At 49.2% G+C, this 27,257-nt stretch overlaps 1 protein-coding gene across 1 annotated transcript in view; it reads left to right on the top strand.

Moving 5' to 3' along the window:
- Positions 1-5,360: 5,360 nt before the first annotated feature.
- PPFIBP1 (PPFIA binding protein 1) overlaps positions 5,361-27,257 on the top strand; it is a 99,857-nt gene continuing 77,960 nt past the window's right edge. Inside the window, exon 1 of the mRNA XM_049783789.1 lies at positions 5,361-5,497. The gene's annotated coding sequence lies outside the window, so the exon portion shown is untranslated. The remainder of the gene's footprint in view (positions 5,498-27,257) is intronic.

The following is a 27,257-nucleotide window of genomic DNA, read 5'->3' as shown; positions in this document are numbered from 1 at the left end:
ACAGATGAAAACAAGAGTGCCACTGTGTGTGGCAGGGAAAGTTCGATAATGTGCTAGGAACCGGCAGCAAGCCTGTCATTTCTCCTGCATTTTATCAGATCTTCACTGCACCCATGGGAGGCGGTGACCAGAGGCATGACAAAGTCAACCTCAGCAACAAGGAAACCCAGCATGTCACCGTCATGTAGGGAGCTGGAAATAGGGACCTCTGTGAGGAAGGGGAGTTGGGGCCAGTATGCAACAGTCTTGGACCTGTCCAGAGCTGGGGTTCGATTCCCTGGGAAATGACAGATGCAGAAGTGTACAACAAAGCATGTGAAAGACTAGGGTGAACTTTCAAGAGGCAGTAGGGTGCCTCAGACCTGACCTTTATGGAGTCTCCCCCTATCTGCCTCTCAACATGCTAAGTGATGCCAGGCCGGGGCCTACCAAGAGTTCTCCACTTATCTTTACTCTGGAGCAAAGAGGCCAAGGCAAGGCCACGAAAGGAAAAAAACAATGACTCAGAAGACTCACAGACTTTCATGTCCCGACTCTGGGAGTTGGGAGTGGCTTCTACTAAGCCATGTAGGACCTTGGGCTTCAGAGTGGGGCTCATGCTACCTTCTGGGTGTGCCGGGGATCTGGGGATCCTGTTAAGAGTGAGGCTTGGGACAGGAGTCTTTAATGAGGAGGCTTGCACGACGGGAACATGAAGGTTTATTTTAAGACCTACTTTAGCTAGTCATTCAGCTTTTCTCCAAGTTCCTGTCCCTCTCCACCAATGAGACAAACTGACACATTCAGAGAGGTGGGTCACAGGACGTCCCAACAACCCTGCAATCTAGAGCATGCAGAGGTCTAGAGCAGAAATCCAATACTTTTAAGATCACAGGAGTCAGATCCTCCTGGTTACAGCTCAGTTCACATCAGGCTGGGCTGGAGACACTGGCAACCCTCTTTGGTGGTATCTGTCGCTGGTACTTCTTGAAGGGCTCCCTAGTGGTGTCTGTGGGTTCAGCATGAGACCTTCTTCCAAATATGAAGCATTATGGAATTGATGGGGCTGAGGAGATGGCGCCGTGGGAAAGAGACTGGGGTTGATCCGTGGTTTTGCAAAAAATAAAATAGAATTTTTTTTTTTTTAGGCTGCAATATATATAGCAGCATCTGTTTGGGGCTGTCACTTTTTTTTTTAATTTTATTTAAACACCTTGATTACATACATGATTGTGCTTGGGTTTCACTCATGTAAAGAACACCACCCATCACCAGTGCAACATTCCCATCACCAATGTCCCAAGTCTCCCTCCTCCCCACCGGAACCCCGCCTGTACTCTAAACAGGCTCTCCATTTCCCTCATACATTCTCATTATTAGGACAGTTCAAAATGTAGTTATTTCTCTAACTAAACTCATCACTAATAGAATAATTTTTTAAGCACATTATGGTGTCACCTTGGTGGAGACCAACCAGGAGTTGGGGAGCTGGAACTCTGCTGGGGGAGTAAATACTTTCCCACTGCTTGGCTTCTTCCCCACCCAGTATACACAAAGGTATGTGGATAACTGGGCTGAGCTAGGAACCCCTGGTTTGCATGCCCATGTGCACTCTCAGCCTCTTGTTTGTGTTCCTCTTGATCTTTTGTTTTCTGGACTTCGCTGGCAGCTGTTATCACTCCAGCAGCAGAGGGGGTGGAAGGCAGCTTCCTGTTATTCTATCCTGCCATCCCTGTGTGTTAGGGGGTGGGGTGGAGGAGGCATGTCTGTCCTGCCTGGCTGCCCCCAAGAGCATGTGAACTTAGGAGCCACTGGCTAGGCTGCAGAGCTGTGCCTTGGGCCTAGAGGCCCCTTAGCTCTCTATGGAGGGAGGGAGGAGGATGGGGCAACAGACCGTGTCTAAGAAGAGATGGAGGTGTTGAAGATACAGGTTTAAGAATCTGGGGTGTGTGGGGGGGGGTTGGAGAGATAGCATGGAGGTAAGGCGTTTGCCTTTCACGCAGGAGGTCATTGGTTCAAATCCCCGCGCCCCATATGGTCCCCCGTGGAGCAATTTCTGAGCCTGGAGCCAGGAATAACCCCTGAGCACTGCCGGGTGTAAACCAAAAAAAAAAAGAGAGAGAATCTGAGGGAAGAGAGATAGAGTGTTTGTGTTTTTGTTTTAGTTTTTGTTTTTTGTTTTTTCGGGCCACACCTGCTTGATGCTCAGGGGTTACTCCTAAGCGCTCAGAAATTGCCCCTGACTTGGGGGGACCATATGGGACACCGGGGGATCGAACCGCGGGCCTTCCTTGTCTAGCGCTTGCAAGGCAGGCACTTTACCTCTAGTGCCACCTCGCCGGCCTTGTTTTAGTTTTTGAGTCACACTCAGATATGCTCAGGGTACTCTGGCTCCGCACTGAGGGGTCACTCTTGGAGAGGCTCAGAAGACCATAAGTGTTGTTGGGGATCAAACTGAAGTCAACCAGGTTCAAGGCAAGAACCCTAGTGAAGGTCTTCCTTCCTTCCTTCCTTCCTTCCTTCCTTCCTTCCTTCCTTCCTTCCTTCCTTCCTTCCTTCCTTCCTTCCTTCCTTCCTTCCTCCCTCCTTCCTTCCTTTTTTCCTTCCTTCCTTCCTTCGTCACATCCGGCAGTGCTCAGGGGTTACTCTTGGTTCTGCACTCAGAAATCGCTCCTGGCAGGCTCAGGGGCCATATGGGATGCTAGGATTCAAACCTGGGTCCACCTGGTTGATTTGGGTCTCCCCTTGCAAACGCTCTACCGCTAGCTGTGCGATTGCTTCGGCCCTGGATAATGTTTTCTGCAGGCTTGTTTTGACTGAGACTTTTTCTTGAACAGGGAAAGGATTACAGAGCTCTTTAGGGTTTGGGAAGATGGGAAATGTACCTGCTCTGACTGATTTAAATGTTCCTACATCTATAATCTCACTAGTGCTTGCAGTAATCTTTGATGTCTTATCAGTCCATTTTAAAGAGGGAGTAACAGGTTTTTCAGAGATATTTTTATTGACTTGGCCAAGTTATCCAGCAAAATAGGGCAACTAAATACCTCCCGAGGCACACAGGAACTTTGGCTTGGTTGTAAATTGAAGTTTGGGGCTTGCCACGGAAGAGGGGAATTCTGGGCAGAATCAAGCATCAAGAAGTGGTCTCTGAGACCAGTAAACTAAAGCAGACTCTGGAAGGAGTGAGTGGTACATAATGTAGAACTCTCACCTGTCCTTCCTTGACACATAGGTGAAACACATCAGCGCTATCATAATTAGCTAAGCACCGCAGGGAAAGGGGGCTCTAGTTGAGAGGGAAAGATGTAGTTAACATGAATGGCTGACAGGGCTGGAGCGGTGGTGCAGGGGTAGGGCGTTTGCCTTGCACACAGCTGACCTAGGACAGACCTCGGTCCGATCCCCCAGCATCCCATACGGTCCCCCAAGCCAGGAGCGATTTCTAAGAGCATATCCAGGAGAAACCCCTGAGCGTCACCAGGTATGGCCCAAAAAATACCAACCAACAAACAAACAACCCCCCCTCCCCACAAAACCACCAAAAAAAAAAGTGGCTGAGATCTGGGGAAACTGAGTCTTAATGGACCAGTAGAAACTGGGAAGAGGCAGGTCTGAGAAATAGCTGTGGGCATAGTAGGGCGAGGTATAGAGCAAGCAGCCTTAAGGCCTGGTTGTTTTAGCAGGAGAGTTTGGATGGATGTAGTGTGAGCAAACCCTGCTTCAGAGACAGAACCACAGGCTTTGGAGCCAACAGCAAGGCCGCACACCCAGGTCAGGTGCTCCCCTTGACTGATGCAATAATGCGAAGCCTTTGATTTCCTCAAATCAACCTGGGGCTAAAGGCTCTCCTATGAAAGTCTGTTGGGGCAGAGCCTCACTCTACAATTTCAGACTATAGTGAAGATCCTGTCATTAATAAAAACACAACAAATACCAACAGGAAAGCAGTAATCAGTTCGCTGCATTCCCATCAGCAGCTGTTAATGTAGGGCCTCTGTCCAGAAAGTGATGCTGCCAACGCTCCATAGCAGGGCCACCGCCCTCGCAGCCTAGCCCTGCCTTGCATCCGAAGAGGCAAACTGAAGCATGGTCTCCGGAGACGCTTTACTCTGTTAGCCAAGGGGATTATTAGGCAGCTTCACATCCGTGGAGGCTAAATGTTAGTCAATTCTTAATTGATAGCCCAGCCACTGCAATTGGTTCCATTCAGCTGTAATGACTCTCACGTGGCTGGTTGAACTCAGTCGTGAAGTCCTCCCCCTGTCTTTTCAGTCATGCATGAAAACAGCAGCCTTTTCCACAGTCACTTTTATAGACCTGCAACTTCATGCCATGTTCTCCCCAACCCTCATCACTAAAACCAAAAGCATTCTACATGATTGCAACTTCCCAATGATCAATTCAGACCTGCATGGCCTCTTCTAGGGCTCTCTCTGCAAGTTTTGCATTTTTTTTTTTACATCTTTATTTAAGCACCATAATCACAAGCATGATTGTAGTTGGGTTTCACTCATAAACAGAACACCCTTGGCAACCTCTCAATTATCAATTCAGACCTGCATGGCCTCTTCTAGGGCTCTCTCTGCAAGTTTTGTATTTTTTTTTTTTTTTTTGGTTTTTGGGCCACACCCGGTTGAGGCTCAGGGATTACTCCTGGCTATGTGCTCAGAAATCGCCCCTGGCTTGGGGGGGACCATATGGGACGCCGGGGGATCGAACCATGGTCCTTCCTTGGCTAGCGCTTGCAAGGCAGACACCTTACCTCCAGCGCCACCTACCCGGCCCCTGTATTTTTTTTTTTTAAATCTTTATTTAAGCACCATAATCACAAGCATGATTGTAGTTAGGTTTCTGTCATAAAACAGAAGACCCCTCACTTCTGCAAATTCTAAATTCCCTGTTCTGACAGCCCCAGTATGGAAAAAGGGTGTGAAAGGAGGCTTGGCCTTTGCCTCTCTGTTTGCAGAACTTGGAACAGGCCGGGTTAGTTCTGGTCAAGGATTGAAGAGACCATGAGTGCTTGTCCTAAAAAGAGGGAGGGAGCCTCTCTGGTCTACTGTAAACATGCCAAAGAAAGTTGCAAACAAGACGCGCCCCATCCTTCCCCCTGACGACGATGGATTTCCCTTGCCCGGGCCGTGGCAGGAAAAGCAGCATTTTTGGCTCCCTCGACGCCCACTTGCAGCTTTCAGCCTGGCTCCACCAGGAATGTGCAAAGCGAGTCGACTGTGGAAGACGGACGGACGCCGCGGCCAATCGCCGGCGTGCTTGCGTGTTGGTCCCGCCCTCACCATGCTCCTATTGGTAGGCTGGCGAGAGGGGCGGGGCTAGGCGCGGGCGGGCGGGCGGTACCTGGCCGGGGTGATGTCAGGCCCGGCCGCGCCGCGAGCGAGCGGGTGTGAGCTGCCGGGCGGGTGCGGTGCGTGCAGGGTTCGGGGGCTCCGGGCTGAGCGGCGGGGTGATCGTGGGGGGCAGGCAGCACGGGACGCCGGATCCAGAGGCCGTGCTCCGGCAGGTAAGGCGTTGCTGCTGGGTCCCCGCGTGTGGCCGCAGCTGCCCCTCCTCTTCCCCGGGTCCATTTCCTTTTCCCAGCCGCTCCTGCTTTTTCCCTCTTGGCGCCTGCACTTCGGGGTGGGGGAATAGGGCCGAACCCCAACACCTCCTGGATGGAACATGGGGGGATCTGGTCTTTCTCCAAGAATGCTTGAGACTTGCACCCGATCACAGGAGAGAGCACGTGTGTGTAAGCTCTAGAAGAGTCCCCCAAAGTTAACCCCGAATTTAGGCTCTTGGAGGAAAACAAAAGTTTAGTTTTGGGGTTTTTGGTTATTTTTGGGGGGGGGTTTTCACACCCGGTGGCACTCAGGGGTTACTCCTGGCTCTGTGCTGAGAAATTGCTCCTGGCAGGCACTGGGAATTAATTATAGGGGATGCCAGGATTCGAACCACTGACTGTCCTGCATGCAAGGCAAAGGGCCTAGTTTTCTTTTGTTTTTTTTTTTTTTTTTTTTTTTTTTGTGGTTTTTGGGTCACACCCGGCAGTGCTCAGGGGTTATTCCTGGCTCCAGGCTCAGAAATTGCTCCTGGCAGGCACAGGGGACCATATGGGACGCCGGGATTCGAACTGATGACCTCCTGCATGAAAGGCAAACGCCTTACCTCCATGCTATCTCTCCGGCCCCTTCTTTTGGTTTTTTAACTTGCTCCTCTGGCCAGAACTTGGGGGGGTTGAAATGGAAGAAGGAACCAGAGATTATTTTGCTCCTGAGTTTAGACTTAGGTGCAGGCTGCTTTTCTTGCTGCCAGGATGTCTGTCAGTCTTGCAGCCTGAACCCCCTGCCCAAATGTTGTCTGAGACGTTTCCTCCCAAGCCCCCCACCCCACCCCGGTTTGCACCCCTCCATTCCCTTCTCTCTCTCTCTTGTGCCAGCTCCAGGATCTGGAGCTGCTCCCGGATCTTCCCATCTGCTTTCCGTGGCCTCAGGAGACAGGAGTTGCTAACACTCCTGTTTTCAGGCATGCTTGGAGTTTGCACCTGGAAAGGTTGCCGAAGCCAGGCCATGCCACTCTGCATTGAGGAAATGAGACTTTTTCCAGCATGTGGGCCCCTCAATGGACCCCCGGTTTCTGTAGGAGGGTGCAGAGAGGAATATAATCGCAGGCCAAAGGTCCCCATGTCGTGTTTAAGGAAGGGCTCCTCTGTCCAGAGGGAAATGGAGGGTGGAATTCTGATTTTTTTTTTGTGTGTGTATCTACTTCCTGTTTCAAACTTTTATTTTTCCTGCCTTTGGAGGTTTCCAGCACACTTAACTGGAGGTGACTGGCTTTCTGGGGTGGGGTTGGGGATGGTGGAGAAATTAACTCATGAACTGATTCAGTGCTTAAGGCTCTTTCTTTTAGAGAAGAGAAAAAAAAAAGAAAAAGGGGAAGGGCTTAGCTTGGTGATTCAAGGATCCCTTTTCTTCAAGGTAGTTGCTCATCTGTGAAGATCCTTGTGGGGTCACCCCGGAGGAAATGGGTGTGGATGCTTTGTGAGCTCAAAGCCAGCATTCCTGGCACCCCAGCCCAGCTATTCCGTGGATTTGAAACTGCACCCCCGAGGGCAAACATGCAGGCCCATATTTGAGGTCTCCTGCACTCTGTCCCTTGAAATGAGGTTTTTGGGGGCTTCACAGGAGGCTTTGCCTTTTATGTTGTTGTTTGTAAAATATCCATATTTGTATTGTTCTTGGTTCCTGAAAGAATCAGAAAAACACAGGAAAGCAGCTTGATTATTGGGCCAGAACCATTTTCATTTGGATTTTTAGGCTGAAGCCCCTGATGTGTCTGAACTATGGGTGACCAAGTTTTTGCTCCTACTGTTCCTATGAAGGGCCGAAAACAGACTGTTCTCCAGGAATCTTTTTCAGTGGGAAGAAGGAGGAGGTTTCTTGGGCTCAGGAACCCTGGGCTGGGGTATGGCATGGTGTGCATTCAGTTCCCTCCTTGGCTTGGTCACACCAACACAGAGGGAATAGCTTCAAGACATTATCCTAGGGGCTGGAGTGATGGCACAGTGGTAGGGTGTTTGCCTTGCACACTGCCAACTCCAGATCGGCCCGGGTTCATCCCCGGGTTCGTCTTCGGCATCCCATATGGTTCCCTGAGCCTGCCAGGAGCGATTTCTGAGCCTCAGCGCCAGGAGTAACCCCTGAGTGCCGCTGGGTGTGGACCAAAAAACCAAAACAAACAAAACAAACCAAAAGACATTATCCTGATGCAGTTGATTCAGAGTTACACGCTTAAACGCTTGCCAGTGCAAGGGCTTAGTGAAGCGAGGGCTTTGTGTTTTGTCTACTATTTGAGTGGTAAACACCATTTCGCATCTTACTATTTGAACTTGTATCTTGTCATCTGTGTTTATGAAACAGATGTGGGGCAGTTGAACAAGTTGGGTTTTGGTTTTTGTTTTGTTTGGTGGGGAGTCTATTAGGGCCACACCCAGCAGTGTTGAGTGGCTACTCCTGGCTCAGAAGACCTGTTAGGGTGCTGGGATTGAACTGGAGTCTTTGGTGCATAAAGCAAGCACCCTATCATCTGTTCTGTCTCTGCCTCAGGTCAGTTTTTAAGGTTCGAGATCTGGTTTTTTTTGTTTGTTTGTTTTGGATCACAGTTAGCATCATCTGGGATTATTTTTGGCTCTGTGCTAAGGGAAATCACTCCTGTCAGTGCTCAGGGACCCTATGGAGTGCCAGAATCAAATCTGTGTAGGCTATGTGCAAGGCAAGGGCCCTACCCACTGTGACATCTCTGGCCCCCTAAGGACAGATTTTGAAAGATTCTTTTGCGTTATTGAGAAAGACAGGACCAGGATTTGCTTAAAGTCTCAATCAGCAGCTCCCAGATTCCCATGGTTTCTTCATGAAGAAGGACCACCCGGTCTCTATCTCCAAGGGGCCTGGAATAGAGAAAACTGGTCCCTGAGCCTTCATACCTTCTCTCTGGGGAATAGATAGTGTTTTTGGAATAGGCTTCTGGAAGGGAAGCTTGTTTATTATCATTTTTTGTCACTCACTGTACCAGCATGAGATAAATCAGAACAAGGTCATCTCCACCCTGTTCCTGTCCTGCTGACTGCTTCTCAGAACCTAACTTTATATTTGAGGGATATTTGTGTTTTTTTTTAATAATTTTTATTTTGGATTTTTGTGTTTTTGACATTGAATCTACCTGCAAGGCTTTGCTGCACGAAAATGAGCTTTTCGGGTCTTCCTGCTAGAAAGTGCAGCTCTCGCCCTCTTTAGTGCTCTGACCCTTTTCAAAAAAGATGTTTTTCAAAGTTTCTGACTTGACTTCAACAAGGTTTTCCAAATAATGGCTGGATGAATGAATGAATGAATGAGTATCCATTCACGAGTGGGTCTGTGGCTTTATTCTTTGTTAAATTGTGGCTCCAAAGGGAAAACTGGGCATGAGAGACATGGCTTGTGTCCTTCCCTGAGATTTCTCCAGAAAGTTCCATGAGCTCTGAAATGAAAGGGAAAGTCTGTAGGACACGTGGCTGTGGGCCAAGTCTGTTGCACTGGGGGAAGAACTGCTGTCTGAATTGAGTGGAGGTGGGGAGGGCCGGGAGTGGCCCTAGCATCTGTGCTGTCTCGGTTGTGAGGACTCTCTCGGGCTCTGCGTCTCCTGTGACTCACCCTTTCTGGCCAGCATGAATCTCCTTGGTTTTGGTTGGCACAGGAAGTGGGTTGAGAATGGAACCATCACTTTGTAGTGACTGTAAAGTAGCCATCTGAAACGGTCCCTGTGGAGGAATGGTATAAACCCAAAGAGTATGGGGAGAGTGGATCTTGAAAAGAGATCCTGCAGGCCGGAGAGATAGCATAGTGGTACAGTATTGGGCTTGCATGCACCAACCCAGGATGGACCTGGGTTCAATTCCCAGTATCCCATGTGATCCCTTGAGCCTGCCAGGAGTGATTTTTGAGCGAAGAGCCAGGAAAAACCTCTGAGTACCACCAGGTGTGGTCCCCCAAAAAATAAATAGAAAAGACAAGAGGTCCCGTGGGTCCATTTCCATTCCAGGCACTCTCACTATATGCCAGGAGAGACAGGTATGGCCGCCTCTTTGAGTTTGGGAAAATCAAGCATTTACTGTTAAGGCAGACACCAATTTTAGGCCACGTTTTTGCTAATGGGCAAATTTCCCCCTTCCATAGAGGGGCTGCCCATCTTGAGATATGTAGATACACTGATCTACATATGGCACCTGGAAGGAGGCTGCCCCAGGAAGGGTACTTGTTCCTCAGCACTCTGCCAACCCCACCCCCTGCTTTCTCTCTCCTGCTTGCCTGACCTGTAGCTCTAGCCCCAGAAGTCCTTGTGCTGATTTTGTAGTCCTCTCCCTAGAGCCTTTGCCCAGAAGTCAGCTACTCACTGCAGAGCCTCCTAGGCCTGCAGGAGATATGTCAGGCTGCCTTTCCCTAGAAGGATGTGAGGACATGGCCGAATCCCCATTGAGCTGCTGGAGAGCAACACAAGGCCAGGGACTTCTCTCTGAGCAGTTGTGTGACCCTAACTAGTTGTGCCCTGCTTTCTCTGCAGGTGGCAGTTAGGGAGCTGAGGTGTGGCGGTGACAGGAAAAAGGGAGTGCCATGGCCCCAGAACTGTCACTTGGAGCCCTGCCTGTGAATTGCTGAGGACCATTGTGTACAGCCACCTGGTCTCAGTTTTGACCCAAGATCAGGCACTTCTGTGAAACTGTCACTTTCTGCCGTCCTTTTTTTTTTGGGGATGGGGGGTCACATCCGGCAGCATTCGGGTTACTCCTGGCTCTACGCTCAGAAATCGCTCCTGCCAGGCTCGGGGACCATATGGGATGCCGGGATTCGAATCACCATCCTTCTGCTTGCAAGGCAAACACCCTACCTCCATGCTATCTCTCTGGCCCCACCTTCTGCCATCTTGTGCCCTGCCAGGGTGTGGCGTTGCACCCCCAGAACTTCTGTGCACAGATGAGAGATTCTGCATGCTTTTCGCATCTCAGCATTCCTGAAGTGCCCGAGATGACATGGTGTTTCATCACAAGGGGTGGGGAAGCCAAGTGAGAGACTCGTGTCTCTTGCACCCGTCTCCCTCCTGCACCTCAGCCCGAGTGTCCAATTCATCACGGAGGCTAAAGAATTCTCGAAATGGGGAGTGTCTGGGTGATAATGCGAGTGACTGGCTGGTGTTGCCACTCTGCAAAGCTCACCTTTTGCTTACAAGTTTCCTTTTACTCCAAACTCTGCCTTTGGCTGCCCTTTGTCTTCTCTGGGTCACGGACAATTTCTGAGTGGAAAACCTGCAGGTGACAGATTCAGAGCTCTCAAGTGAAGCAGGATACCCATGGTTTTCTAGAACTTTCTGGAACTGCTACAGGTGGGTCAGACTTTGTAGCCACATGACCTCTGACTTTAGCCTGTCTTTTCCTCTTAGCATCTCAGAGTCTCCGGTCTCTGCTCTGGGGCTACATGGAGATCCACTCTTACTGGGCTGCTATGATTAGCAGTTCCTAGACATGGTAATGGCACCCATTGTCCTTCACCCAGGGGCTACAGGCTGATGAAGGGTAGGGTGGTAAGTCAGGGTGGTTGGGTTCTGGCACACAGATTGGGGCAAAGTTTTGCCTTCTTACCATTTATCCACCCTGAACCTGACTGCGTGCTAGAGATCGGTAAAGGGTCCCAACTGGCCCAAATCAGCAAAGCCTCATCTTTTTTTTTTTTTTTTTGGTTTTTGGGGCTACACCTGGCAGTGCTCAGGGGTTACTCCTGGCTGTCTGCTCAGAAATAGCTCCTGGCAGGCACGGGGGACCATATGGGACACCGGGATTCGAACCAACCACCTTTGGTCCTGGATCGGCTGCTTGCAAGGCAAACACCGCTGTGCTATCTCTCTGGGCTCAGCAAAGCCTCATCTTATGGACATTTGGTCATTCTTGGCTCATGGAAGAAGGTGGGGACAAGCAAAGAGAGGTCGAGCTCTGTATTCTTCTGGCTGTGTGCAATAACGGGTCTGAAATGACACGTACAAGGATAAGGGTGACTCTGTGAGGAGTGCAGTGATGGGGTGGCCCTGAGGTGATTGTGCAAATGTACACAAGGACAAGTCAACTCTGAGGTGAAGGAGGTGACGGGGTAGCTCTGAGAGGACACGCACAGGGTGACTCTGATGTGGTGTTAGCTGGTGTGCTGAGCACCTCATGCCTGGTGACACGGTGTCATGCTTTCTGTGAATGTCCATGAGCCACCTTGCTGTGGTGTGAATTCCTGTAGGTCTGAACAAACACACTGGCATTTCTTTGCCTTCAATTTGTCCCCATACCAATGGGCACAGGCAGGTAGGTTTTGGAGAGGACCAAGCTCAGAGCAGTTGGCAACTGTTACACAGTGGGAAAATTGATCCTGTTATAGCCAGGTCCTCAGGTCTGGGTCAGTGCCTGAAACTAAGCTGTGCGGATTGGTGGTTGGGGATGTGATCAGACTTTAGGGAAGATAGACTTTTGCTCACCTCATTGTTGTTAATCACTAAGTCCCATTTTATAGCCTAGTATGGGACTATTGAAACATAGAAGCATAAAGCCTGTTGTTTGTGGATCTCTCTGAGGTTAGAGGGGAAGGGTTAGGTTATAAGTTTAGGGAGCCCTGGGCAGAGGTTATTAAGACCCATGACTAGAGGTGGGCTTCTGTGGATCTTGGGGGCAAGTGGGAGAGCTTGAGGAGAGAGGGAACACATGAGACCACAGTTTTTTTTTTTTTTTTGTGGTTTTTGGGTCACACCCGGCAGTGCTCAGGGGCTATTCCTGGCTCCAGGCTCAGAAATTGCTCCTGGCAGACATGGGGGACCATATGGGACGCCGGGATTTGAACCGATGACCTCCTGCATGAAAGACAAACGCCTTACCTCCATGCTATTTTTCAGGCCCCATGGGATTTAGAGTGAAATGTAGAGCATTTGAGATGAACATGCAGAAAATGAGAGAGGTAACAGTGTTGTTCAAGTGGCAAATGTTACTGGAGCCAGTGTTGGAGCTGAAAAGTTTAGGTTCCCAAGATGCTACTCTAATATAGAATTTTTTTGACCTACAGTTGCTCTCAGGGATTCCCTTGACCACATCCTGCAGTGCTGAGTAAGGGTTTGGGATTGGACTCAGGGCCTCATATATTCTAGGCCTGGGCTCTCCCACCTAAGCCACATCTCTGGCCCAGAAAAATAAAAGTGAGATTTACTTTTGAGGTAGGGAGGGAATTGGGAGTGTACAGAGAGGACTTGGGTGTACATGTGTGTGTGTGTGTGTGTGTAAAGATGGAACACCCAAAACTAATCAAACTTGAATGGCAGGTGTGATAGACTTGTGATTTGAAGATGCAGTTTGCATTTCTGTTGACACCCAACAGCCCGACTGTTTCATGGTCAGGGAGGCACAGGAGTGCATGGTTTATTAGATTGGGGGGCCACTCACAAGTCTAATAATAATAATTAGTAATTAATCACATGCCACAAGTGGATGGCAGACCTTGTTCTCAGACCCTCCAAAATCCTGTTTCTCTCACCAGGGTAGAAAACTTAATTTCCTATGTTCATGGACTATGCATATTGGACATAGATCCACTCAGGCCTGAGCACTCTCCAGGTCACATTTGCTGTAGCCATTCATGACTTAGCCTGTGAAAAGTTGATTTTATCCCTGGGAAGATAGCTTCAAAGAGATTTGGTCATCAGGCCTTAGCCCGCAGGGTTTTGCAGAACTGTGGTGTGCGGGAGCCACACTTGATAAGTTCGTTCTGTTGCCCTGCACACATGATGTCAGGGTGGATTGTGGGCCCAGGAAGGACAGTGTGGAGCCTGCAGGGAACCTGCTGGTAAGTTGGAACAAGCCATGGAACAAGACATGGTAAGTGGGGTTGGCAGTGGTACTGGGGGACACTGCCCCTGTTCTTGCTTCTGAATGGCAGTCACCAGCAAGGACAGACAGGGATCTGGCAGGCTGGTGGGTCCTTTTGGAACTTGGTATGTGTAGGTTGTATGTGCAGTGGAGATGGAACATAGATGGGAGAGGGGGCAGGAGTCTTAGGGATGGACAGGGACCCCATTCAATCAAGTGGAAGGGCAGGCAGCCTCCAGACCACAGGGACCCTTTCCAGGGGGAAACCAAGAGTAGGACCCACGACTGATAGCCAAATGGTGATTTGCTCTCGCAGAGGAAACTTGGTTTTACCAGAATGGCGGAAATCTGCCCCAAATGAAGCCCCACTTTGCTGTGTGTCCCCTTTGTGACTCAGGCTGAGGATGAGCGGGAATGGGTGACAACACAAGAAAGAAAATGGGAAGAAAACACAGGTCGTGCTGACTCCTCTTTCCAGGCTTCCTGTTCAGCGCAAGCACTTGGCTCATGCTTGTGTAACAGGAGGAGAGACTGGGGTGGGACTTGGTGGTTTTCTTTCTAGTAAGAAGTTGCCTCAATCCTCTGGGCTTGGCAGTCTCAGGTTCCAATGGTGTCTTGGAGCCGCCTGCTCCCACCACCTGCTTTCCCAGGTGTCTTGTAACCTGCTCACTTGAACTCACCTCGAATGCTGTTAAACTTCCCATTTACCACAAGTCCACAGTAATTCCATGTTCCAGAGCCACCACAGACCCTGTTTGTGAACCAGGGGCAGGATGGTGTCACCCACAGGGAATCTGCTCCCAGGTGCATGGCACAGGCCCATCAGATTTCATTTACAAAACACAACTTCAACATCAACATTATTAGCATTCTTGGGGATCAGGCTGGAGAGGTGGTACAGGGGTTATGGCACATCCCTTGCCTGTAGCTAATTCTGGTTTAATCACCCAGTACCACTAGAATGATGGCTGAGAGTTGGGTAGGGGGCCCCCAAAACAGAGCACAAAGAAGGAAAAAGTAAAATAAAATAAAAAGATCATTTAGAGTCCCAGGATGGTACCTGCAGAGCCCTGCCTGGGTGGGGAACCCTCTGAGGAAGGGGCCCAGTTGATTTCTTATACCCTGGCTGACCCTGTCTGGGTAGTTGTCTTTCACTTTCCCCATCCCTCCTCTTTGCTGCTGTGATGCAGGGGCCCAGCCTTGGTGTGGTCCATTGTCCTGAGGTATGGTTGCTTCTGGGTAGATCCCTCTTGCCAAGACTTAGAAATGCTTTGGGCCTATATGTCTTCGCCTTGGGTCCCATTTGGTGTTTATTCTGAGGCTGAAAGTATCATATGCATGTTCAGTAGATGATGAGAATGTCCTCATACATTCTAGATGTGGAAATAGTCTTCTCTAGGGCACCCTCCAGATGACCAGGCCCTAGTTGGGACATCCCCCACCCCCACCTTTTTTTAGGGGGTGTCCATGGGTATTCGCAGGCTGGCCTAGTCCTCTTAGGGCAGAGAGGAGGCAGGTGGAAGATACGGGATGCTTCGAGTTCGTGCTTGTGGGTGAAGGAGTTGGTTCTGGGGCCATAGGGACAGGTGGATCTATAACCGTCCTTGGTTTCCCCAGCTGTAAGGGCTATAACAATGCATACTTGGCATGGTAGTCTTCAGCTGAGCTGGCTATGCGTTTGAAGCTGTTGGCAATATTGGGGACATACCCAATGGGAATGTTGGGGATGAACATTGAGTGAAAGCATCCATGGTCAACCTTGCTAGACACAGCATTGTCCTGAGAGCAGGGTGTGGGAGGGCTGAATGACCTCACCTTGTAGGGTGTGCCTATGAAAAGGGAGTGTGTGACAGGGACCAGCGTGGTGACTGTTCTATTTTGGAAGACCCTGGGGATTGTGGCGCCTTATGTGGAGGCAGGCCGGCACCGAGCATGTTGTAGCCTTTTCCCCAGATGCAGCTCTGTCCTCACTATTTATGTACTCAAACCGTGTCCTTTCCCGAGCTGGTGCATGTCTCTCGGGGCTGTAAAAACAATGAGTAGTTTTCTGGCTGTTCCTGGTAAACTTCCTGTTTGCTGAGCTAGCTGGTTCTCTGTGGATTGTTTTGGTGAGTGGGTTTAAATTCTCTGATGGGTGAATAAATTTGCAAAATAGGTCTGCTGGGTGTGGCATGAAAACATCATGTTTCCTACCTAGAGGCCGGATGTTCTTCCAGCAGAGATATGAAGCACCCTAGCCCCTTGCCTCATGCCCACTTCCCAGGCAGATCAGAAGGTTTTATGTTTGGGGATCTGCACATCCAGTGATATTAACCTGGGTACCCACTGGGACTACTCTATTTATTTATTTATTTATTTATTTATTTATTTATTTATTTATTTATTTATTTATTGGTTTTTGGGTCACACCTGGCAGTGCTCAGGGGTTACTCCTGGCTCTATGCTCAGAAATCGCTCCTGGCAGACTCGGGGAACCATACAGGATGCCGGGATTCGAACCACCATCCTTCTGCATGAAAGGCAAACGCCTTACCTCCATGCTATCTCTCCAGCCGCCCCCCCCCCTTTTTTTTGGTTTTTGGGTTACACTTGATGGTGCTCAGGGGCTACTCCTGGCTCTGTGCTCAGAAATCGCTCCTGGCAGGCACGCTGGACAATATGGGATGCTGGGGATTGAACCTGGGTTCCTCCTGGGTTGGCAACATGCAAGGCAAAGGCCCTACTGCAGTGCTATCATTCCAGTCCCACCAGGACTGCTCTTATGTGCTTCATACACGTGAAAACTGTGGTGTCTGTCTGTACCCTTGAGAAGATATGGGCAGTGAGGAGTGAACAAGGACCCATGAGCAACCTACTGTGGGGAGGGTCTCCCCACTTATTTTTCCCATATCTGGATGCTGTGAGCACGAGACCTGGTGTCCTGCTTTGTTAAAAACATGAGTGTGCCTGTTGTCTTTGTGTCTCCTCGAAGGACTGTATCATCAGCCAGTGTTGTTTCTGGGGACAGTAAACATTCTATCCCTGGGTACTTCCTGTAGCTGGAGCTCCCCCACCCTTGCCCTGTCCCCCATCCCGCCAGCATCATGCTAGTTCAAAGGTAGGTGTGGGGCCTATCTTTATAGCCACCCAGATCTCCAAGTAGCCATTGATTTTTGTTGTAACTAACAGAGTGATTATGTAGGTGTGTATTTGTGTGTGTGGGGTGAGAGACTTTCAGGAGGTCCCCAGGTGTTCAGGGCTTCACCAATGATTCTAAGCCAATTACACTGTCAGTTCAATGCAAGGGCTTAAGGGTCTGATGCCCCCGGCATAGCACCCCACGATTCTCGGGGACTCTGTGATGCTGGGACTCAAACCCAGGTCAGTGGGTACAAGACATGTGTCTGAACCATTATACTGTCTCCCAGCCTGATATTTTAGTTCTGGGTTAATTCAATAATTTGCTTGGAGAAAGGGTATCTTTTTATTCTTTTCTTTTGTGCCATACTCCTGGGTTTTGTGCTCAGGGATCACTCCTGGTAGGAGTGATTTGTGGTGTCTGGGATGGACTCTGGGTGTCTGTGTACAAGACAAGGATCTTACCCCATGCTATCCCTGGCTCTTTGTGTTTAATGTCCTTCCTCTGGGGTGGCAGTAAGTTTCTTGAAGATGGGTGCCGGCCATCTTTAGCACCCAGGAGCTGGCTGTGTCTGGTACAATGATCCACACAGTGCGTGAGGGGCTCCATGGTCAGTGACTGGGGTCTGTCTCATGGCTCAAGACCCTGTTGCTCAGCCCAGTCCCTGTGGCTCCCTGTTTTGGGGCGGACTCAGGAATACCTGTACAGTGCAATGCCCCAGAAGCCCCAAGAGGGTGGGGACCTGAAAAAAAAAAAACAGCGCTTTCTTTCAGGCTTTTATATGCTTCTCAGCCCTGCCTGCCAAGGCTTAACTGCTATTTTCACTGTTGTTAATTCCCAGGCAGTCAGTCACTCAGGAGCATGATTAACTTCCAGGGCTCTGCATCACTGACCCAGCCTTGTGGGCTCACCACATCATGGTCCAGTTCTATTTCCGGGGCAGAGGGTAACATGCCCTCTTGGCTTAGGTGGGGAGACAGACCCTTCTTGGACGGGGGACCTTCTTGCCAGGACTCCAGGGAGTAGCCTTGAGTCTCTTGTGGGCAGTGGAAGTTCTAGCACCCAGCTGTTGGGGTACTGGCAAGCTTTGGTGTGGTGTGCTGGGTGCATGACCACAGAATTTATCTTTGTCAGTTCTCAGGAATGATTTTTGCTTTCTGACCTCCAGGCCAAAATGCTGCTTTATGTTGTTCCAAACATTCAGACCCCCTGGCAAGCTTGCTTGAACTTGTGAGCCTATCGTCAGCACCACCATCCATATTTCACATGTATGTCACATTGCTTGATTACACTTCATTTTCTTGGCCCACAGATTTTTCTTTTCTGTTCTGGGCACAGCACCTGTTCCCCTGAAATCCTTCTGCCTGGATCCTTCTGAGCTTATCTCCAATATGGGGCTGCCCCATGGCTAGAATAAAGTGTGCTTGCCGTGTGTTTTTGTGGTATGCAGCTGCCCGTCTGTCCAGCCATTCCTTTGCACATAGCTGAGATGTTTGGGCCTCATTCATGGCATTGTTACTTGCCCACGGCTTGTAAACATTCAGGTAATAGAACAGTCTTACAAAGGCAAAAAACAAAAACAGATCCAACCCCTCCTCCCAAATGGTGTAGCAAATCTGGAGAATAGATGCCAAATAGCTCAGGAGAAAGCTCTTTCAAAATTAAATAAAAGATTTACAGCCCCTGAGAGTTAGGTGAAATTCAGTTGGCTCTCCTGCTAGATCTTGTTAAACCACATGAAAAGAACTGCACTAATGTTTTTATTAAATCATTTCAGCCTAAAGAATGTCTGCTTGAAGACTGCCTTGTTCTTTAGCTTCTACTGTGTTTACTCAGACTTTCTTGTTTTAATTAATTAAAGCAAGTAATTGAAGCTGTTTTTATCTTGGGATTGTGATTCAGTCTTATTTCTATGGTGTTAAAAATCACAGACTTCTCCAAAATACGTTGGATCCTTTACTAAACCCTAAGGCAATGGCTTCACTTTCTATTTCTTTGTTCTTTTTTTTTTTTTTAGGGGGTGCTGTGTGGCTTTCAAGCTGAGCTCAGGAGACCTGGGCCATTCCAGCAAGTCTTGGTCAGCTGGGCTGGTGTTTCTGTGCCAGGGTATGAAGTTGAGGTGCTGATTAGGCTCAAGCAGTGTTGGGGTCACCAAGGCCACACTTGGTGGTGCTTGGGGTAATGCTTAAGGGGGTCCTATGGTGCTGGGTATGGAACTGCAGTCAGCTGCATGCAGAGGGTGTAACCTAATTCCATCCTGACATTTTTTCCCACACATCATCAACTTAGCCCTGAAGTAAGAGGAAACTTTCTGGGTACACTTCATTGGCTAAGGGCTGTCCTGCCTCTGCCTACTTTAGGGAAGCTCAGCCTAAAGTCCTGTGCTTTTTCTGGTTGCACACCTACAGGGTCGTGATAGAGATGCCTTTTTCAAGTATGATTTGTGAAAATTCAGAGGTAGCATTCAGATCACGTGTCTGTGCTTTACATCTGGTCCAACATGGAGTACCTGTTGTCCACACGAGTGAGTTATATCTGCCATTCCAGAATCAGCGTGAGCAGATGCTGGTGACACTGTAAACCCTGTGCAGGTGACACTGCAAATTCAGTGCAGGACAGTGCAGAAGTCTCGGCTTTCCCTGAGGTTCATTTTTTTTTTTTTTTTTTTTTTTTTGGTTTTTGGGCCACACCCGGCAGTGCTCAGGGGTTACTCCTGGCTGTCTGCTCAGAAATAGCTCCTGGCAGGCACGGGGGACCATATGGGACACCGGGATTCGAACCAACCACCTTTGGTCCTGGATTGGCTGCTTGCAAGGCAAACTCCGGGCCCATCCCTGAGGTTCATTTTTGTTTGTTTGTTTGGGTGCCACACCTGCCAATGCTCAGGTGTTACTTCTGACTCTGCACTCAGGAATTACTCCTGGTGGGTTGGGGTGGCCATCTGGGATACTAAAGATTCATTTTGGGTTTGTCTCATACAAATCAAGTGCCTTACCCACTGTGCTATTGCTCCAGGCTCCTGGTTTTGATTCCTAGAATTCCAGGCCTGGTATTTGGTTCGTGCATGGCAATCTCACACAGGTTTGGGAGTCACTGAAGAAGGGAGCTTCTGTCAGGAAGAATAAACTTGAGTGCTCATTCCCAGACATCAAGGACTCAGTGTTGCGTTTTGTGATGCCGAGATACCATCTGGTTGGGCAACTCTGTGGCTATCGCTCCAGCCAAATCATTTTGGCACCAGCGCCTTGAATGGAAGCCCGAGACCCAGCAAGTTCTACAGGCGTTTCTTGTTGCTGGCAAGTTGGCTGATGGAGTAACTAGAGCAATTAGCTCTCATTAGCCTTCTTGAAAGCTGTAATGTGACCACCTGAGCAGAGCCACTGACTTCTGTTCCCAGAAAGCATGTGGCTGCCTCTGATCCCCAGGCCAGCAGTTCGGGGTTGCAGGAAGTGCGAGTTGCCCTCTACGCCCTAAAGATCGGTAGCTCCACCTTAGGGACCCGAGAGCATCAACTGTCTTGAATTCTTCTCCCCATTATGAGAGCCACCAGCCCTCCCTCAGAGACTGGACTGGATACTCTGCGGAGTGAATGTCATATGTCATTTGCAATATAGAAGGGCTGGTGGGGTAGTGAGTCTGGTAAGGACCCCCTCTGCCATCATCCTTGAACTTGGGAAATGCGGGTTTGCAGCATGAAGGGGTCCACGGCTTTCACTTTCCCTATGTCTTTGTGAGTGGAGAACCTTCTTGTTAATGGGAGAAGTGGGCAGTAGTGGGGTGGGGATGGCCCATGATTGGCATTGGCATCTGATGGACCTTTCCTGTACTAGTGGGGCCTAGCCTCAATCAGGCGCATTTCATGTGCCCAAGGGAGAGGAGGGGTGAGAAGGGGTAGGTGGAGGGATCAGTGGGAAGGGGTGAGGGGAATGAACAGGGGAGAAGCGAGGAGGGAAGGGGATGGGTGGGGAAGGGAAGGGATGAGATGGGGAGGAAAGGGATAAAGAGAGAGGAAGAAGAGAGATGTAGTCAGGAGGGAAGGGGAGCGGAGAGCTAGGGACCAGAGGGGAGGAGGGTGTCTTGCTCTCAGCCCAGCTAACACCATGTCCTTAACAGTTCTGAGGCCCTGTGGCGAGGCTGTGTGATCACCAGAGCTGAAGCCCTGTGGCATAATAGGGGCAGTGATGAGGAACCTGGACAGTGATTCCAGCTCTGCTGCAGGGACCAAGTCTACCCTGTGGCTCACCCTCTGGTTCCCACGGGCCCAGCAGTACCCTCTGCTTTGCTTGTCCTGACTGTTGACTGCAGCGCCCCAGTTCCTGGTGGGATCCTTAGTTGAGGCAGCAGCTCAGAGGTTATGTGTGGGTCTCTCTGAGCATTTTTTTTTTTTTTTTTTTTTTTTTTTTTGGTTTTTGGGTCACACCCGGCAGCACTCGGGTTACTCCTGACTCTACACTCAAAAGTCGTTACTGGCAGGCTCAGGGGACATATGGGATGCCAGGATTCGAACCACCAACCTTCTACGTGCAAGGCAAATGCCTTACCTCTATGCTATCTCTCTGGCCCCCTCCCCGATCATTTCTAACCGAGAACCAGTCAGGATTCAATTCTTTTTTTGTTTTGTTTTGTTTTGTTTTGTTTTCGGGCCACACCCATTTGATGCTCAGGGGTTACTCCTGGCTAAGCACTCAGAAATTGCCCCTGGCTTGCGGGGACCATATGGGACACCGGGGGATAGAACCGCTGTCCTTCCTTGGCCAGCGCTTGCAAGGCAGACACCTTAGAGTCTAGCGCCACCTCTCCAGCCCCAGGATTCAATTCTTATGGGCAAAGTTGACCCATGTGGATGAGGGACAGCCCTTGGAAACATAATGGCCTCCTGGGTCCAGTGTTCAGGGGTTCTGAACACACACCTAAGGTGACCCGAAGCCCTGAAGATTGCTGGAGGCTTCTTGCAGTGAGGACATTCCTTCGAGCCCCTGGAGTAACAGTCCCTCTGTCCCACCCCACAGGGACCTGTGGGTAACTGGGGTGCAGTCTTGCTCAACTCTGCCCTGAGCCAAGTAGATTTGCTGCTGGCAGTGGAGTTGGGCAAGGAAGGGCCCATGGGACCTGCAAGGTTCAGGCAGGTCACAGGTCTCCCAGCACTACTGTCCTCACAACCCCCATCAGTTGAGAGGTGCCCCTGGGGGGATGGTGGACACTATGGTCACGCCATGCTCCACACCCATGTCCTCACCTGCTCCACATCCACCCTCCGTGGAGGGCATAGTCCTCCAGCTAAGTCAGTTTCTGGGTGTGCATTTACATTGAGGGTTGTCTCAAGGCAGCACTGTCAGGGGGTGGTGAGAATCAGGATTGGAGGGTGGCATCCGGGGGGGTGGCTGTGGTGAGACAGAAATTCCTGGGACGTGAGGCCACATGGAGCCTATGCCTGGAATAGCCGCACATGGAGAGGCCTGGCTTGACCACAGCTTCCGGGGCCGTGGCGAGTACAGCCCTGGGACTCTGCCAGTGTGGGCAAAGAGCCTGTCTTGTGCCTCCCCCTACAGAACATAGTCCCTTAGGTGCCACATCTGAGACCTGCTCTGACCCCTCAGCATAGAGAGAGGTTGGTGCTCAGGTGGTGGTCCTGAAGCAGTGTGGTGAGGGGTGAGGTTAGTGGGGTTAGAGGGGGTCCAGGGACTGGGTGTGGGATCTGACTCCATGGGATGGGCCAGAGCAGCCTTTCCCCAGTATTCTGATCCCCTACACACATGTGTATGCACACACACATGCACACAATCATATGGGTCTATGATAGGTCAAAGCCAGCTCTGCTGATTGTCTTCAAAGGTCTCATTCAGAGAGAGATGGGGTAGGCCAGTGGTCAGCAACCTGTTTTTTCAACTGAGCCAAATCTCGCCAAAAACACTATTGAAATTTATTTTGAGAGCCACAGAGGGCGTGTGCTGACAGAGGCTAGGAGCAGAGTCCTGACTCCTGGAGTGGCCGCCCGGCACACAGAAGAGCCAAATTAAAAGTGTAAAGAGCCACAGGGGGCTCGAGAGCCACAGGTTGTCAACCACTGGGGTAGGCAATGGCCTCGGCTTCTACCACAGGAAGGGCAGCCCCTGCTTGTTTGAGGCTGGGCTGGAGAAGCTCTGTGAGTGTCTCTGCCCTGCTCTTCCCTGTTTGTGTTTTGGGCTTCTGAGCAGTGACCAGTATGTGCACAAATGGTTGCTACCAGTTTTTTTCCACTCCCCCTGAAAGCCAGCCTGGTTTCTCTCCTTTTGGCAGGGGTGGTGCTTCTCTGTGAGGAAACCACCACTTGGATGGGAGGCTACATGTGTTGTACAAAAATGGTGCTCCCCTCTGGGCCAGCCACAGTGGCTTTGCTAGGACAGTAGTGCAGGAAACAGAATGCAAGCTTCATTGGTTGTGAGGGAACCTGTGTTTTTGTTAATTGTTAATGACTTGGAGTCTTTCGAGGACTATGATTTGGGGACGGGAGAGCTCCCTGTTTTATGTCTTTTGCCTCCATGTTCCACAGTCTGGTCCAAGTGCAATCATTCTTCTGTTAGGGTCTATTTTGTTTGGCACTCTTTTTGCCTCTTGTACAGCAGCCTCTTTCCAGAGTGGGAAAGTTCTCTGCTATTATTTCCCTCACTACTTGTTCTTTCTCTTTTCCTTTTCCTCCCCTTCTGATATTTCTATAGTTTGGAGATTATTTATTTTGTTTTTGTTCATTAAGTACCTTATATTTTCTTTTGTTGTTTTGTCCCTCCTTTCTTTTTTAACTTCTTTATCAATGCTAGCTTGTAATTTCATCTCCAAGTTCATCTATGTGATTCTCCACCTGTGTAATTCTGCTACAGTGGCTTGCTAACATGCTTTTTTAGTTCCTTCAGTTCCATTAGTATGGATTCTCTCATCTTCTGAAAGAGTTCTTCTTTGAGTTGTTTATCTACAGATTGATTAATTTGGCAGGCTAGTTATTCATTGATTTTTTTTTTTTGCTAAGACATTTAATATTGATTTTAGGTCCTTATCTATAGGACTCATCTATAAAGTGTTTTTGGTGGACTTGAAAATTTGCCAGGGTTTCTCTCCATATCCTCAACTGTAGGCATCTTCCTTAGCTTCCCCATTTTCTTTGCAATGGTGGGTTGGAATGCTGGAGTTTCAGGGTGTTTAAGAAAGTGATCTATTGAACTGATTGTATAAAATGTGGCTAGAGGTATATCTGCTTTAGAGGTTATTTTCCTAAAACAAGTGAGGTTAAAAATATTGCAAACTCATTGGTTTGTTCAACTGGGTTTTGAGCTGTTTATTTTCTAGGAGAAAGCAGTACTAGGTCCAGTGTGCTGGGAAATATATGATATAAATTGACCTTGCAGTTTGGGAAGAGGAGGTTTGAGGAGAGGGACTGGAGGATCTCTCTCTTTGCATATATACAGACCTAAGATGTGGTGCTGGATGGCATGGGGGTCATGGCCAGCGACAGGATGTAGAAGGAGGCTGGAGGAAGACGCTGCATGCAGCATCAGCTATATTTGATGGGAGGGACTAGAGAGTCCCTCTCTCTGCAGACTCACAGACCTGAGATGCAGCGTGAGACAGCAGGGGAATCAGGCCAAGTGCAATCATTCTTTTAAGGTTGTTTTACATAAGATTATGAATAGCTATTTGGTTGCAAGAGGAGGAGCACTGGAAAGATGCCCACCATTTACTTAATCCATGTTAAACTTCCATTTGCTGTTGGACTTAAATTGTGAGCTCTGGTTGGACTGTGAGCCAAGCAGAATCTCTTGAAATAAGCAATTACCCACTGACTAGAGCTGCACCCTGAATGACCCCGTTGTTGGAGGGCAAGTATGTTTTGGCCTATGACATGCTGGTTTTGAGTCACTTGGTTGTAGTTGGGATTATGGTCCCAGGACCCAGCTGGCAAGTCCATAGCCTCAGGTTGGTGTTTGATTTCCTGCATGGCCCAAAGTGGGTGTTTCTGATGCCCAGGGGATATTGTTGTTCCCAGGATCTCTGGCAGTCTTCTGCTCTCCCCCCACAAAATTGATTTTGGGTTTTTTTTGGGGCGGGGTGGCAGCCGCTTAGTGGTGCTCAGTGCTTACTCCTGGCTCTGCAATCAGGAATCACTCCTGATGGATTCAGGGGACTCATTTAGGATTCTCAGGGATTTAACCATTTCAGCAAGGCAAGCTTCCTACCTGCTGTACTATCACTCTGGCCCCCAATTTCTTTCTATGTTTTAAAGAGGCACATTCCTGAGGCAAGAGAGATAGCATGGAGGTAGGGCATTTGCTTTGCATGCAGAAGGATGGTGGTTCAAATCCCGGCATCCCATATGGTCCCCCGAGCCTGTCAGGAGTGATGTCTGACCATAGAGCCAGGAGTAACCCCTGAATGCTGCTGGGTGGGACCCAAAAACCAAACCAAACCAAACCAAAACAAACAAAAGACACACATTCCTGCTGAAGGAAAGAAACTGCATCAAACATGAACCTTGAGTAGCATTTCTGCCTGCATGTGTTAGCAGAGTCAAAAACCGGTTTGGGGATATCACCAAAGGCACTCTGGTGCCAACACCCAGCAATTTCCATTGAGACAAGCTCTCTTGGGCCTAGCTTGCATCAGGAGCAATGTGAGAATTGGAAAGAGGGTTGTCATTGGCTGAAGGAACAGGAAATGGGGGTTGTGCTTTACTGAGAAGAGGTTTTTTTGGGGGGGATCACTTTGGCAGTTCTCGGAATTATTTCTGGCTGGCTCTGCACTCAGAAATTAATTGTAATGCTAGGATCATATGGGATTTCAGGTATCAAACTCAGGTTGACTGCATGCAAGTCCTACCTGCTTGGTTATCACTCCCACCCTGAGAAGAGGTTTTTTTTATTTTTATTTTTTTTATTGGGGGGCCACACCATTTGATGCTCAGGGGTTACTCCTGGCTAAGCGCTCAGAAATTACCCCTGGCTTGGGTGGACCATATGGGACGCTGGGGGATTGAAACACGGTCCTTTCTTGACTAGCGCTTGCAAGACAGACACCTCACCGGCCCTGAGAAGAGTTTTTGTCTGACTTCATTCATGCTACTGCCAGGGTGGGAACAAGTTGGGAGATTCACAAACCTCTTCTACCAACTCACCTCTCAATGCCAGATGTTGTTTCTGAGTTTTGGGGGTGCTTATAAGGAGTATCATAGCCTGTGTTTCAGGGAGGACTGACTGTGACATGCCTTTGGGTATACATACTGGGAAAGAGAGGAATTGAGTTAGAAACCATACTAGGAATCTCATTCCCTAAGTCCTCCCCAAATTTGCTTTGACCTTAGTAGTAGTTTACCCACATGCTGGGGAATTGAGGTTTTCTATGTGGTCTGTTGGGACACTGCAGGATTGCAATAGAGCCCAGTGATTGTTTTCCTTCTCCGAGCTGAGATTTCAGGTGAACAATGTTCTTTTCTGTAATTAAATTATGCAAACAAGAATCCAATGCTTGTTTCTATGTTATCTCCTGCCTCCTAAGGGTGGAGCAGTAGAGAATAATGGGAAGAGGTCTGCTAGATGCCTTCTTGCATGGCAGCCTGTGGACGTCATTGTGGGGTGAGAGGCTGGGGAAAAGCATTGCAATTGCAATCATCTATCCACACATACATAAGACCTACATATTGTATATGTGTTTCATCTTCTACAAAATAGCTTCCCACAGAGCAAGTGAAGAGCATTATGCTCGATCCAGCTCATAAGATGATTGCTGCAGATCTAAAGGTCCAGAGAGGCATCTTCAGCCTAAATTTGCCATTGTGGGATGTAGCTCACAGCCAATGTGATTGTCAGATCCCTGCATGTCTGCATGCAATGCGCGTGTGTGCTGAGTACTAATCCTATTTATGTTAGCTTCTGTATTTAAAAAAACTCAAAGATAGGACTGGAGGGTAGTACAGTGAGTAGGGTACTTGCCTTGCACTGACTGACCTGATTTGACCTCAGATATCTTATATGTCCCCTGAGCACTGCTGCTGGGTGTGACCCACACCCCACCCCACTCCCCAAAAGAGCTCAACAAGATTTTCTTGTGCTTCCTAAGCCTTGAGGAATGTGATGTTCCACTGGAGGGAAGAAGCCAGCCCAATAACACGGCCCCAGAATGCTGTTATTTCACAATTGGATCACAGGGCTGCCTACGGTACTGGAAAACCTAATTATAGTAATACCTCCTGCATAATTATAAGCTCTTCTCCTCCCAGACACGAAAATTAAACAGTGGGATTCCTCCATGCACACAGAGCCCCGATGGGAAACAGACCCTACTATTTTCCTACATGAAAAATCAGTGTAATTGGGCCAAGTTGACATTCTCAAGAAGACCCATAGACCAGGAGATGGGAAAGTGGTGTTTCCTCCCCCTCAGAGACCCAACACTGTCAGCATCATCGTTGTTCAAGTGAAAACATTGAACAAAAACAGTTGCGAGTAGCTGGGGCTCCCTCCTGCCAACTCCCCTCGGGGGCAAATGTGTTGATGGTAAAACTGCCCACAGCCAGCAGGAGGCCTTTGTGACTCTTGTGTGTTCAGTCCCAGCCAGCTTACCCAGTATCATGCTATCCCATGTTTGCACATGGCAGTCGGCCTCGCTGTACTCCATGTCCAAAAGCGTGACCAGCTCAGGACTGGACCTGCTGTGGAACTACAAATAGAATCAATGCAAATCAGTCTCTGCTGGGAGTTTGGATTTGGAGGTCCTTCCTACAGAGCT

Source organism: Suncus etruscus, chromosome 11 (assembly GCF_024139225.1).
Source record: "Suncus etruscus isolate mSunEtr1 chromosome 11, mSunEtr1.pri.cur, whole genome shotgun sequence".
NCBI classification, from domain to species: domain Eukaryota; kingdom Metazoa; phylum Chordata; class Mammalia; order Eulipotyphla; family Soricidae; genus Suncus; species Suncus etruscus.
This window is presented reverse-complemented; position numbering and strand designations above follow the sequence as displayed.